Genomic DNA, 13,672 nt, shown 5'->3' on the forward strand with positions numbered 1-13,672 from the left:
GGAGCATAGCAGCTTTCAGTGAGTTCTGTGAGTCCTTCCATCAAATTTTGAAAATGAAGCATGGTCTTGGGAACCTCCAAACCCTCAGCTGGTGTCAGAAGTGAGGGTGAACTTGTGGACTGTCCCTTATGTCACAGCAACTCTCTGATTGGCAGATGTCCATGCAGAACGGAGTGCTCGATATGTTGACTGTCACCTTGGTGAGCAGGATTTTGAGAAAGAGCAGTTGATGTTGGTTCCCTCTTATAGGTTATCCTAGAGTAGTTGAGAGAGAGCGAGAGAGAGAGAGAGAGAGAGAGAGGAGACTTCCTGCCTCAGCTCAGAGCTCACCGGGTAGCTGCTTCCTGGTAGATCTGTGTTAGGGTGCCACCCCGGAAAGTTGGAGTGAGGGAAAAGGGGAGTGGGGGAGGCTGTGCACAGGAGAGCGCAGGAGAAGCACAGCCTTTGTTCTGTCTCCTGGGATGACTTCAGAGGCTGCCTGAAAATTCTTATGTGGAGCATGTGTATGGGCGGTGGGAGGGAGAAGAAATGATCCCAAACTCTTGTCTCCTATTGGTCAAAGCAACTGGGGAGATCCCTAACCTCTAGAGAAACTGGAGTGACAGATGCTTGTTCCCCTCGGTGTGCGTGGGAGGGAGGCAGCCTGGGTTAGAAGCTGTGTTTTGCGGGAGACCTGGCAGGCTGGCCTGGGCAGGGCTTCCTGGGCAAGAACTCCTGGGGGCACCCGGCTTCCTTCCGGCTGTCGAACTTCCTAAATGAACATCCAACATATCCTTCTTATGAGGAAGAGAGAAGCCTTAAGGACTTTGGTCCCTGGGATGGGACCAGAACCAGTAGAGTTTGAGCTAAAAACAAAGACCGTCTTAAGGAGGGCCGGCTTTCAGAAAGCCTCGCTTGTTTGGGAACTTTCCTAAAATAACACTGTTCGAAAGCTAAGACAAGAGCTCAGTTGTGCAAACCATAGGGAGTTTTAATCTGTGTGCCTGCTTGCGCCTGCCAGCTCGGCACGTGCTCGGAATCGGAGGCCAGTCTCTGGAGGGTTCTCTGCTGGAGTGGCTTGAATGAGGCCTTCATGCAGAAGCAGATCCCACCCTCACTTCTCTGAAGGATGATAGCAGGCTCCAGGGCCCTGAGTGGGGCACTGATCAAATGCGTGGGTCCTTCTTAGGATCTTTTTAATGGGTTGCTCCTTTTTAAATGATACTCAGTTCTCAGTGGGCGTCTCTGCCCTTCTGAAAGACGAGGCTGCCTCCTGCCCACCCTCATCGTAGGCAGCCAGGGTCCTGGCACAGGGAGGGAGCTGCCACTGCCGAGGAGTGCCTCTTCCTGTGAGTAGCTGCGGCTGGCTGCCCAGAGCTTTCTGGGGAAGTAGGATCAGAGCTGTGGCTCTGATGGGGTTTTCTCTGCCCTGGGGGGAGGGGTGAGAAAAATGAAGAAGTCAGCTCACTGCTACTCTTCCTGGGAGGAAGACTGGGGGAAACGTTATAATGTTTTGGCTCAAATCCTCTTTGTGAGAAAAGGATAGGGTCACCATCTGACTTCTAAGGGCGATTGGACGTTGGGTGCCAGTAGAGCCTCCCAAGATTCTGCTGCCAGGGGAGGGTGGTGGGGGTCGGTCACAGCAGGAGCTGACATTTTCTGGCAAATGCTGCCTTGTTTGTCATTGCACCCAGAAAATTAATGGTGGTAGCAGGAGCAGTTTCTGCTAGCCAGGCTCGCTGCTAAGCACACGAGCGCCTTTAAGCCTCACCGCAGCCCTTATCCTCACTTCCAAATGCACCGTGCTCGAAACATTGAGAACGTTTTCCTAAGCTTGGCAGCACAGCCAGATGTGATTCGACACAAGGCTATTTGTGATCTTTATTGATCCCTTGGAGTGAATATGCACACATCACACTGGGAGATATGGATGTTTGATTAGGAAGTGCTATCCCGGCCCCTGGGGGTTGTTATGTAATAGATGGTATAAGTGCCCTGTGACCTGTCTGAGAGCCACACAACTTGAATTTCTAGTAGACATCTGGCCTTGAGGCTTCTGGAGAAGGGACTTGGGACCTATATTCGCCTTATTTTATAGACATGTCATTTGAGGCGTTGGAGTCAGGAAGAGAAGCTGAAGCTGGGATTTGCTCCCAGCTCCATGAGACCTGAAGCTGGGGCACTTTGCAAGGCTTCCATGCAAAACCCAGTCTGGCTCTGAGGTACAGGCTCAGTTTGCTCAAAGGAAAGATTTCTCCAGTGTTGTCTGGATTTGTGTGGCCGTCAGAAGAGCACAAGGCGTGTCAAGTTCATGCAATGCCACTGACAATGAGTGAACACTGCCATCACCGTCACAGTTGCCATGATGATCTCGCCTGAGCCTCACAGCCCTGGGAGTGGGCGGCATCACCCCCATTTGACAGGGATACTCAGGACCCTGGTGACAGGCTCACAGGTCACCCGACTGGGAGGGGAAGTCGGGGATCCAGGCTTTGCCCAACATTTGCAGCAGTTTCCCCTACACTCCTGGAGGCAGGGGTGACTTATGAAATGAGACTGATTTGGAAGCTGCTGGATAACTAGAGATAGGAGTGACCTGGGCCCTGCCGCCAGGGAGCCCAGTCTAGTTCAGGAGCAGAGCTGCAGCAAGCTGAGGGCAGAGATCACCTAAGACAGCACATCTCCAGGGACCCTTCAAGGGCTGTGAGCCCAAGGGACCCTGGCTGGAGGCTGGGGGTGCCTGTGGCCTCTCTCCTGTGCACCCTCCCTGTGGCCCTGAGCCCTGAGGGAAAGGCTGGTCCAGGGAGGCCTTGCCTGGGAGGGGTGGAGAAGAAGCAGCTAAGGTTGGTGCTCTCCTGCCAGGAGCTGTCAGCACCTCTGGCTTCCAGGCCCCCCCTGCAATTTAGGGGAATGGCTGGGACTGGCTTTCTGCAAGTGCTAATTTTCAGCTGTTGCGTTCATGTGGAACCTAAAATTAATTAGCTCCTACATGAGCTCCAGCCTGAGTGCATAAAAAGGATCCTCATTAGGAAAACTTCACCCTTTGGTTGACAGGAGGCTGGCAGCTGGAAGTCAGATCTATAGAGCAGTAAAGGTGCAGCGGCTCGGCCAGGAGAAGTCCCACTTGCCCCTAACCCTTCAGGTCATGCCTGCCTCCCCGAGAAAACTGGGTGCTTCCAAAGCCCATTACCACCCCGCAGGTGTTCCTGAGTGTGGACCTAATCGCAGGCTTTGAGGAGCCCTGGCCTATGCTGTAGGAAGCCCTAGAGGATGTCATTTGGACGGGATGTCAGAGAAGGCCCATTTAAGGTGACTTAGGTAGTGACATTTAAGGAGGAACCCCCAGTAGGAGTTAGCCAAGCAGGGGACAGAGGGAACAGCTTTCCAGGCGGGGGAACAATCCTTGCAAATACCATGAGTTGAAAAAGAGCTTGGCAGAGAGCCAGGGTGTCTGGAGCATAGAGAATGCAGCGGAGTGTGGTGGAGACCTGAAGGTGGCAAGGGACAGTCTAGACCGGGCTTTGGAGGCCAGCAGGAGCGTTTGATCTTTATTCTAAGAACTGTAGGGATCTAGAAGGGTTTGGGCAGGGAGAAGACTGGCCCAGGCACCTTCCAAAAAGACTCCCTCCCCCAATGCTCTCTCCAAAGAGGGAAGAATCCCCCCAGCCCCTTCCCCACCCCCCGACAGCATCTAGCGCCACTGCCATCGTCACTGTGGGTAATTGCTAGGTGTGCCGGGCAAGTGTTTTCTCTTCTGCTGAGCCAGCGGCGGGCAGGCGCTAATCACAGCTTTCACCATCCTCCCTCCAGCCAGCCTCCACCTCCCTATCCCCCATCCTCATATCCTTTATTTGGCAGAGCCCTGAGGAGGCTGCAAAAAGGCTCAGGACCCAAGAACTGAGAGGGTCCTTGGAGGCTGCTGAAGAGGTGAAAGGCATCAGGCCAGTCTTTCCAAACATAATAATAAATAATGTTGCTGTCGTTTGTAATAAGAATGATGAGGAGCCAGCATTTGCCAAGCCTTTCCTATGCTCAGGCATAATTGCTTGAATTTCCTCATTGAATCTTATCTCTCTCTCTCTCTCTCTCTGTGTGTGTGTGTGTGTGTGTGTGCGCGTGTGTGTGATGGAGTTTCGCTCTTGTTGCCGATGCTGGAGTGCAGTGTGTGTGTGTGTATGTGTGTGTGTGTGTGTGTGACGGAGTTTCGCTCTTGTTGCCGACGCTGGAGTGCAGTGGCGCGATCTTGGCTCGCTGCAACCTCCACCTCCTGGTTCAAGCGATTCTCCTGCCTCAGCCTCCCAAGTAGTTGGGATTACAGGCATGCGTCACCACGCCTGGCTAATTTGAACTCCTGACCTCAGGTGATCCACCTGCCTTGGTCTCCCAAAGTGCTGAGATTATAGGCATGAGCCACCACGCGTGGTCTAATCTCCTTTTTTAATTTGCAATTTTTTGGGTTCATAGTAGGTGTATATATTTATGGGGTACATGAGATGTTTTGATACAGGCATGCAATGCGTGATAATCACATCAACCTCATTCAATCTTTTACTTCAACCTTATGAGATGGAGACGGTTTTGAGCCCGTTTTACAGAGCAAGAAATGAAGGTGTGGAGAGGCAGAGTGACTTGCCCAAGATCCCGCAGCCCCGTGGCACATGGTACTACACTGGGGCATATACCTCAGCGTGACCTCCCTTCACCCTCTCAGTCCGCAAGGGTTTCTTGGTACCCACTAGCACTGGGTTGGGAGTCTGTCCCATTATGTCGGCCACACCCCCAGCCCCAACTAGGGGCGGCCCTAAGAAGGCCGTGTGACCACACCCCCCACAGCCCCACATGATTGGTCCAAGGTAGACACACCCCTGGAGGGCAGCCAATCCACGTGCCGGGGTGTGGCGTGCAAAGATGAGTGGGACCAATCCCCGGGGCAGCGAAGCAGAGAGAAGGAGCCTGGCCTAGGACTGTGCCTCCGAGAGGGCCAATGCGCAGACAGTGGCCGAGAGGGAGTGATGTCCAAGGAGGCCCAAGGCACAAAGCAGAAACCAGATTTCAAGGGAGAAGGGAGGAGAGGAAGAGGCTGACCCAGAGGGGGCCCATCATCGTGGACCCAGAATGACTCCCCTCCTGCTCCCTCCCTGGCTGGGCTGTCCAGCTCGAGCAGGTCCTGTGTGGGTCTCCCCTTCCCGAAGGTGGGGCCGACAGGATGTGGGAGGGAGTCCCGGAACAGCTCTTGAAAGGGACCGGTCCAGCTGGCAGGCACCAACTTGCCCTTCCTCTTTCCCCCTCCTCCTGCTGGAAGGAGGAAGTGGCAGCTGGAGTCATCCTGGGAGCATGAGGTCACTTCAGGGACAGAGATCATGCCCAGTCAATGAACAAGGAGGCCTCCTGCTGCAGGCCCACCAGCCCTGCCTCCTGGCCTGTAGACTGCTCGTGAGGTGAGAGACCACTGTGTCGAGGGTCGTCTCCCTGTGACGCTTATCTCTGGATCCCCATAACTGGCCACTGAAGGCAGCTCCTAGCTGAGTGCTGTGTCTGATGTCTCTATGATAGCTCCCTTTATACACAGCAACTATAGATTCTACCCCTACGCTCCCAAGAGTAGCACCAGGACCCTTGTAACAGTGCCGTGAGGAAGGGATGGTCAGCCTCATCTTCAGGACCCATCACCCGCGAGTCTTTCCCTCAGTCTGAAAAGGGAGATAAGAACGAGTCCTCAAGGGCGCGGATCAGATGCAGAATGTGGGTGGGGCTCCTGGCACAGAGCAAGCAAACTGGAGGTTGTTCACAACTGAACCCTAATGCATCCATCTGTGACCCGCAGACCTCACTGTCCCCTTCCCTGCCCGACCTCCCACCACCAGCTGTACCACATCTGAGGGGTGGGGGCACCGGTTTCTGTTTGGGGGATTCATGCATATTTTAAACTTTGCCTTCACACCGATCAAGAAAAATCAGCCCACTGAATACATGATCACTTGCCTTCCAGAGCTGGTGAGAAGGGGCAAACAGATTGATTATCTGCTGCCGGGTGTTGTGTGTGTGGGGGGGTCCTCTGTGCCGCTGCCGTGTGTCTATTGATGCCAGGTCGGCAGAAGCACCGGGTGGCTAGGGCAGCCATGGGGCGGAGGCTGTGATGCCCCCCACCCAGGTGGGGGATGTTCGATTGCAGGTCTGGCTCGTTGTATTGCTTTTGGCCAAAGGCCTTCTCGAGACCACTGGGGAGGGTTGGAGTTCAGGGCAGTGAAAATGTTTGGTCTTTCAGGGGCGATTTAATGAGAGAAAACTCGACGCATCTTGGGTTCATTTAACCGTGCAGCCAACAAGGACAGCAGACCTACTTCCCTGATCCCCCACATCAAGCATAAAGGGACAACGCTGGGGACCAGCTGTAGCTCACCCCATCATGACCCTGAGGCTATGACAGCATATAAGTTCCCAGGAAAAGGGGGACCTCAAAGAGAGACTATTTGGAATTATAGAAAATAAAGGCACCCGCATGTTTTTCATGCCAAGTTTGTGTCTGCATTTTCTACATCACTGTGGGGAGGTGTCCTGGTGGGCCACAGCAGCTGCCTCTTCCAGGAAGCCCTCCCTGATGTGCCTTCCAAGACTCCTGTGGCTCACTCCTTCCCTGCCCTTTCTGCTCAGTCCCAGCTTCTGGATGTTGGGTGCCTGCATTTCTGGCTCAGCCTCTCACAGCAAACTGTGAGCCCCTACCGTACAGTTAAGTTCTGTATCCCCAAAACCTGCTTACATACAAACCTGCTGGAGCAACCAAACTTGACCACTCTGGGCTCCCAGGAAACCCCCTGCTTCCAGCCTCCATGCTTTTGCTCCAGCTGTAGCCTCCACCTGGGATGCTGTTCCTGAGTCTTGCCCTCCTCAAATCGAACTCATTTTCAAGGACTGCGTAGGTCATCTCCTCTTTAAGGTTGACTTCCTCGCCGCTGTAGGGGAATGGCTCCACCGTGGTGCTCTGGCAACCTGTACTTCTCCACGTCGGCCACATACACATAACCCACCTGGTCTGAGACTTGGCAGAAAGCCAGAAGAGCACCAGGGCTTGTGAGGAGCTGCTTCACGGCCATTTCTCTTCCTCCTCCCTTCTTCCAGGCTGGCGGGCAGGAGCCTGGGTCCCATGCCCTCCAGGTTTCCAATGAAGCATGAGGCCTTCTGCCTTGCCCCGTGGGGTAGAGCGACAGGCTACAAAACAGCTTCCCTGCACAGGAAACAGGCTCCTTAGCAATGGGCTGTCCGGCATCCACGTGGCAGTCACCCAGCCCCTTTTATTTTTGTGTTGCCCTGCTTCAGGGAGACCCGGTGCCACTGGCTCTCCTGCTTTTGTGATGTAAGCAATTGGTTGTCTGAATCTAAGAAAGATCCCTTTGATTCTTTGCCTGCTAGGTCTCTTAGCTTCACCTCTCGACACATTCTGCTCCCTCTTCTGGGATCCCAGGACACAGCACTTGTGTCTGCTCCTAAGTTTGTGACACCCCACATCTAGGAACCCCGATGACATAATCATGGTGAACCACAGAGGCTCCAAGGCTAGGATGGTGGTGGTGGCGACAGTCATATTGACAGCCACGTGGGAGAGCTGAGGATGTGCCAAGTGCTAGAGGCCCTGAAGTGCAACCCTGGCGTTTGGTACCATTGTCATTTCCATTTCTCTAACATGGCAACAGAGGTGCAGAGGGGCTTGATAACTTGCCCAGGGCCATGCAGCAGTGAGTGAGTGAGTGAGTCAGTGAGTGAGTGTGTAAGTGAGTGAGTGTGTGAGTGAGTGTGTGAGTGAGTGTGTGAGTGAGTGAGTGAGTGATGGAGAAGGGATTCAGGCTCAAGAGATGTGGCTTTGAACCCACACTTGACCGGCATGTGTGTCCATTGTATGCACTCATTTTGGCTGATTCTGAATTCCTCTTTCTTGAAATCTGAATGTTGACCCTTGTCTTAGTCTGCCTGGGCTGTCATAACAAAATGCCATAGGCTGGGGTACATAACAGACATTTGTTCCTCCTGGTTCTGGAGGCTGGAAGTCCAAGATCAAGTTGCCAGCTGATTTGGCTCCTGGCAAGGACTGTCTTGCAGATGACCACGGCCTTCTTGCTGTATCCTCAAATAGCAGATATATATATATAAAGAGAGAGAGAGAGAGAATGAGAGACAGAATGAGAGAGACAGAATGAGTGAGAGAGAGGGAGAGAGGGAGGGAGGAGAGAGTTTCTCTGGTCTGTGGTCTCGTCATCTAAGGACACTAATCCCATCATGGGGCCCCACCTTCATGACTGCATTTGACCCTAATCACCTCTTGTCTCAGTATGGGCTGCCACAGCAGCCATCTTCTCCTTGTATCCTCTCTCTCCTGACTCTTCTTCTAAGGGCACTAATCCCATTTGTGAGGGCTCCACCCTTACGACCTAGTTCCTCCCAAAGGTGGTTATGGTTTGAATGATGGTGTCCCCTCCAAAATTCATGTTGAAACTCAATTCCCAATGCAACAGTATTACGATATGTGGCCTTTGGGAGGTGATTAAGCCATGAGGGGTCTGCCCTCATGGATGGGATTGGCACCCTTATAAAAATGTCTCGAGGTTGAAAGCAGCACTCTTTTGCCCTTCCATCCCTTCTGCCCTGTGAGGACACAGCCTTCCTCCCCTCCAGAGATGCAGCCACAAGGCACCATCTTGGAAGCAGAGAGCAGCCCTTGCCAGACACTGAACCTGCCAGCACCTTAATCTTGGATTTCCCAGTCTCCAGAGCCATGAGAAAATAAAATCTAATTTTTATCAATTACCAGTCTCTGGTATTTTGTTACAGAAGCACAAGTTGACTGAGACAGATCCTGTCTCCAAATACCATCACACTGGAGATTAGAACTTCAAAATATGAACTTTGGGGGGACACAAACATTCAGTCCATAGCATCCCACCCTTGGCCCCCCAAATTCCTGTCCTTCTCACATACAAATACATTTGTTCCATCCCACAGCTCCAGAAGTCTTAACTTTTTCCGGGATCAACTCTAAAGTCTCTCATTCAAAGTCTTACCTGAATAGCATCTAAATCACATATGGTGGAGACTTGAGGTACAGTCTACCCTGAGGCAAAATTCCCTTCCAGCTGTGACATTGTAAAACTAGACAAATTGTGTGCTTCCAAAATGCAATGGTGAGACAGGGATAGGATAGATATTCCCATTCCAAAAAGGAGAGACAGGAAAGAAGGAAGGAGTAAATGCAAAACCCAAGTAAATGCAAAACCTAGCACAGCAAATTCCATTAGACTTTAAAGTTCGAGAATCATCCTGTCTGGCTAGATGCTCTGCCCTCCAGGCCCACTGGAGTGGCAGTTTCACGTCCATAGCTCAGTGGGGTGATGCCCACAGCTTTGGTTGGGGGCTGCCTGACCTGCTGAGATGGAAGTACTGGCTCTGATGATCTCTGAATGGCCTTCAGGGCCATTCTTCCATTTTCTTGAAGAACGGTGCGAGTTTGCCACCAAATAGCTTTATCATCCTGTCCTATAAAAGCCAAGAAGTCCCACAGCCTTTCTTCATTCCATCCAGTCTCTGTCTCCTTCAGTTCAAACTGGTAGTGTTTCTGCTGGATGGCTGATAAAGTTGGTGGTTCATACTTGCACTAGTCTTCTTATCAAATGGTCAGTCAGCCACACACTTAGTATTCTCTTCCAAACATACTTTCTCATTTTTTGCACTATGAATAGCCTGAGAATTTCCCAAATATTTAAGTTCTGCTTCCTTTCTGCTTAACACCTCTTCCTTCATTTCTGTCTTCTTATATTTTACTAGAAGCAATGAGGAGAAACCAAGCCACTCCTTCCACACTTAGCTTAGAGAGCTCCCCATGTAAATATCCAACTCATTGCTCACAGCAATTTCATCACTCACAAGTTCTGCCTTCCACAAAGCAATAGGCCATGAACACAATTCTGCCAAATTCTTTGCCGCTTTATAACAAGGGTCATCTTTTTTCCACTGTTAGATAATTTCTTCCACATTCCTGTCCAAGACCTCATGCAGAATCTCCCTTAAATTTCATATTTTTACCTACATCCTGTACATGCTTAATTATGTATTCTCTAAGAAGACAGGTATTTTCTCTACAGCTCTCCTCCTTTTTCTTTTCTTTTTTCTTTTTTTTCTTTGAGATGGAGTCTTGCTCTGTCACTCAGGCTGTAGTGCAGTGGTGTGATTTTGGCTCACTGCAACCTCTGCCTCGTTCAAGAGATTCTCATGCCTCAGCCTCCCAAGTAGCTGGGATTACAGGCACGCGCCACCACGCCCAGCTAATTTTTGTATTTTTAGTAGAGATGGGGTTTCACCCTATTGGCCAGACTGGTCTTGAACTCCTGACCTCAAGTGATCTGCCCACCTCAGCCTCCGAGAGTGCTGGGATTACAGGAGTGAGCCACAGCACCCTGCCTCCTCTTCTCTTTGAGCTCTCACCAGAGTCACCTTTAACAGTCCTTTCATGGCAATAGTAGCTTTTTCTAGCCTCTCAAAGCTCTTCCAGTCTCTACCCATTACCCAGTTCCAAAGTTGCTTTCATGTTTTTAGGTATTTATTACAGCAGCACCCTGCTTCATGGTATCCATTTCTGTCTTGGTCCGCTTGAGCTGCTATAACCAAATACCATCGACTGGGTGACTGAAACAACAGGTATTTATTTCTCACAGTTTTGGAGGTTGAGAAGTCCAAGACCAAGGTGCTGGCAGATTTGGTTCCTGGTGAGGCTGCCTTTAGGGTATGCCCCTTTGCTGTATTTTCAAATGGTGGACACACACACATCCACACACATGTCCCCCGCCTCCACACACACACGGGGTGGTGGGGTGGGTGGGGGGAGAGAGAGAATGCTTTCTGATCTCTTTTTCTGAGGGCACTGATCCTCCTATAAAAGCTTCACCCTCATGATTTCATCTAAACCTAATGACTACCCAAAGACCCCATCTCCAAACCCTATCACATTCAGGATTAGGGCTTCAACATATGAATTTGGGGGGACACAGCTGTTCAGTTCATAGCAGCCCCATCGCCAATGCTTTGTCCTGCCTGACTTTGAATTTTGGCTTGGATTGGCTCCCAGATGTTCCCCAAGAAGGACACAAAAGACACACGTGAAAAAATGTACGTGATAGGCATCGTTACTCCATCGTATGGATGAGGAGCTGAGGCTCAGAGAGGCTGGGAAACCTGCTCGGAGTCACAGAGCAGGTGTGTAAAAAGACAAGAAGCAAAGTCCAAGGCCCACTGCCTCTCATCTCCCGGGATGCCGCTGGAGTTCTCCACGGTGGCCCACTCGCTGCATTCTTGATTTGAGGACGGAGCCACAGAGAAGAGGTGGCTTGGCTGGCTGTCGGTATCTACTGGCCTTGGAAGAGGTGCTAAAAATCTCCCTGGATCTTTCAGAATTGAGGCCCTGTGAAGGCAGAGGGGGAACGCTCTTATCCAGCCTGGAAGGAAGAGCAAGGTGAAAGTGACCACCGTCAAGCAGGTCAGCCAGTGACACTCAGCAGAAGAGGCCATGGCTCCTGCACAGAGGTTGAGTCCCAGACCACACAGTCAAGGAAAAGCCCCTGGGTTACTCTCCCTACCCCATCTCCCATTGTCCCCACTGGCTGGAGGGCCACTCGAGTTTGGAGCCTGTCCTCAGAGGCCAAGTCCCCGACGCCCGCCAGTCTCTGGCCCCTTTACTCCCTTCTGTGCCCCTCCTGGTGTCTCCTTTGCACGGAGGTTGGGTCTTCATCCGGAAGCTCATGTCTCATGCGTTTTAGGACAGGTTCTCCAGGAAACCCTGAATTGAGCCCCATGGGCGAGTGCTCTGTGAAGGGGGTACTCCATGGAGAAACTGGTGAGGGAGCAGGAAGCAGAACAGGGAAGGAGAGGAGGCCAAGCGAAGAGCGATGGCGGGACATCCCTCGAGGACAGCTCCAGCCTGATTCCACAGCGAGCCCTGGGGCATAAGGTGCACCCCAGCCCGCCCTGACCCGGCCGGAGCTTTCACACTCCTGCACTGGCCAGTTGGTGGCAAAGTGCTGCCCTGGGAGGCTGTAATTGCCCAGCCATCCAGCTCTCTGGGACCATAGCCAACACAGCTTCAGGAGCTGAAGCAGAACCCCTGGGGGAGGCCACTGAAGCAGAAGCTCGCTGAGGCTGGGGACGGGGTACACAGGATGGAAGGGATCTGCCGGGACACCGACTGGCCGGGTCTGCTGCAGGGTCCTGTGGTCCCACAGCCCCATGGTCCCACAGATGTTCTGCAGGGGTTGGCCAGTCACTTGGAGGCAGTGGGTGTCTGCAATCACGGCCCTCTAGGGTCTGATAATAACTGCAAAGATGAATAGCAACCCTCCCACCGGCCGGGCCCTGGGGCACCTGCTGCCACTTCTGCAGCAAAAGGTGTAGGGACAGGCACCTTTCCGCCCCTCTCAGCAGCACAAGAATGGGCGCTGGGCCTGGAACTCTTCCTTCCCCAAGATAAAGAGGCCCTCACAGCCTAAGTGGGGCTTGTTTCTGTGTGTGGGAAGACTTTTCCCTGATTCAGGCTCTGTGCCTTCCTTTGCCCTCCTTAAACCTGTGCATCATACGGCATCTGGCCAACCCCCCACTGCGGGGAGCAGGGTAGGGCTCTCCTGCTGCCACACAAGAGAGATGACTGCTGGCCAATGGCCCTGCCTCAGCTGCCGGGAGGGATGCGCTGGCCGCGGGGACCAGTGCCCGCCACTGCAGCTGATCCTGCCCTGTCCCGTCTCCATGTGAATAAAGCCTTGTTCCAGCCAGTGCCTCACTGCGTGTATTCCTTGGTGACTCGGAGACCAAGGTCCAGGGGTACCCGGACTTCTACTCCCGATAGCAGGCAACGGATGCCTCCTGCTCGATGAAAGGGTCATATCAGACACCAGGACTTGGACAGACACCAGGACGCCCCTTCCCCAGCCCTCACTGCACGCTCTTCCCCAGGGTCAGCATCTCCCACCCTGCATCACAGTTCCCCCTCCCCACATATCACTGAGGGTGTGGGGCGTGTGACCTGACAGTCTGGTTCGACAGCTCTCCCAAGACCTTCGGCCACATCCTGGGAGCTCCTGGCTTGTTGCGGCCTCTGCCCTTGAGCCCTAAAAGAGCTGGGCCTTGGTGCTTTAGCCGCACCCAATGCACTGCCAACGCAGCAAACATCAGATTTACCCAGAGCCTTGTGAGCAACTGGAGCGGGTCCCCAGACCAGACACTTGTGAAATATGCAGACCCCTGGCCCCACCCTCTGAGACCCAAATTCCAAAGGCTGTTGGTGGGCAGGCACCCCAGGTGATTCCAGCTCAGGGGTCTACGGGCCTCACTTTGAGAAACACTGAACTGGGGCAAAATGGAAAAGTAGCTGAAGACAAAGAAAATGGAGGTGGCCACCAGGAGGCCTGATCATAGGTGAGGAAATGCAACCCGGAAGACCAGGACCTTCCAGGGGCGACTTTCAGAGGACCCCAGGAGTCTGGAATTCTCCCCCAAGCCCTACTGAGACGGCCTTATGAACTTGGATACCTCTCAAAGTCTGCACCCTGTAACAGGAGCTTATCCTTCCTTTTCTGTCCTGATGGGGTATTTATGATCATTGACCACATATAAGGCCACAGAGTAGACCTTTAATTAATATCAACATGCAGATGCTGCCAGTGCC

General features: G+C 52.7%; 2 long non-coding RNA genes across 2 annotated transcripts in view; both read left to right on the forward strand.

Annotated features, from left to right (window-relative positions):
• Window positions 1-617: 617 nt before the first annotated feature.
• LOC134729024 (uncharacterized) overlaps window positions 618-13,672 on the forward strand; it is a 32,581-nt gene continuing 19,526 nt past the window's right edge. The window contains exon 1 of the long non-coding RNA XR_010109855.1: window positions 618-1,328. This is a non-coding gene — a long non-coding RNA (uncharacterized LOC134729024). The remainder of the gene's footprint in view (window positions 1,329-13,672) is intronic.
• LOC117975897 (uncharacterized) lies at window positions 2,899-6,745 on the forward strand. Its single transcript, XR_004666308.3, has 3 exons — window positions 2,899-4,640; window positions 5,282-5,417; window positions 6,245-6,745. It is a non-coding gene; the product is annotated as an uncharacterized LOC117975897 (long non-coding RNA).

This window comes from Pan paniscus, chromosome 15 (assembly GCF_029289425.2).
Source record: "Pan paniscus chromosome 15, NHGRI_mPanPan1-v2.0_pri, whole genome shotgun sequence".
Lineage (NCBI taxonomy): Eukaryota > Metazoa > Chordata > Mammalia > Primates > Hominidae > Pan > Pan paniscus.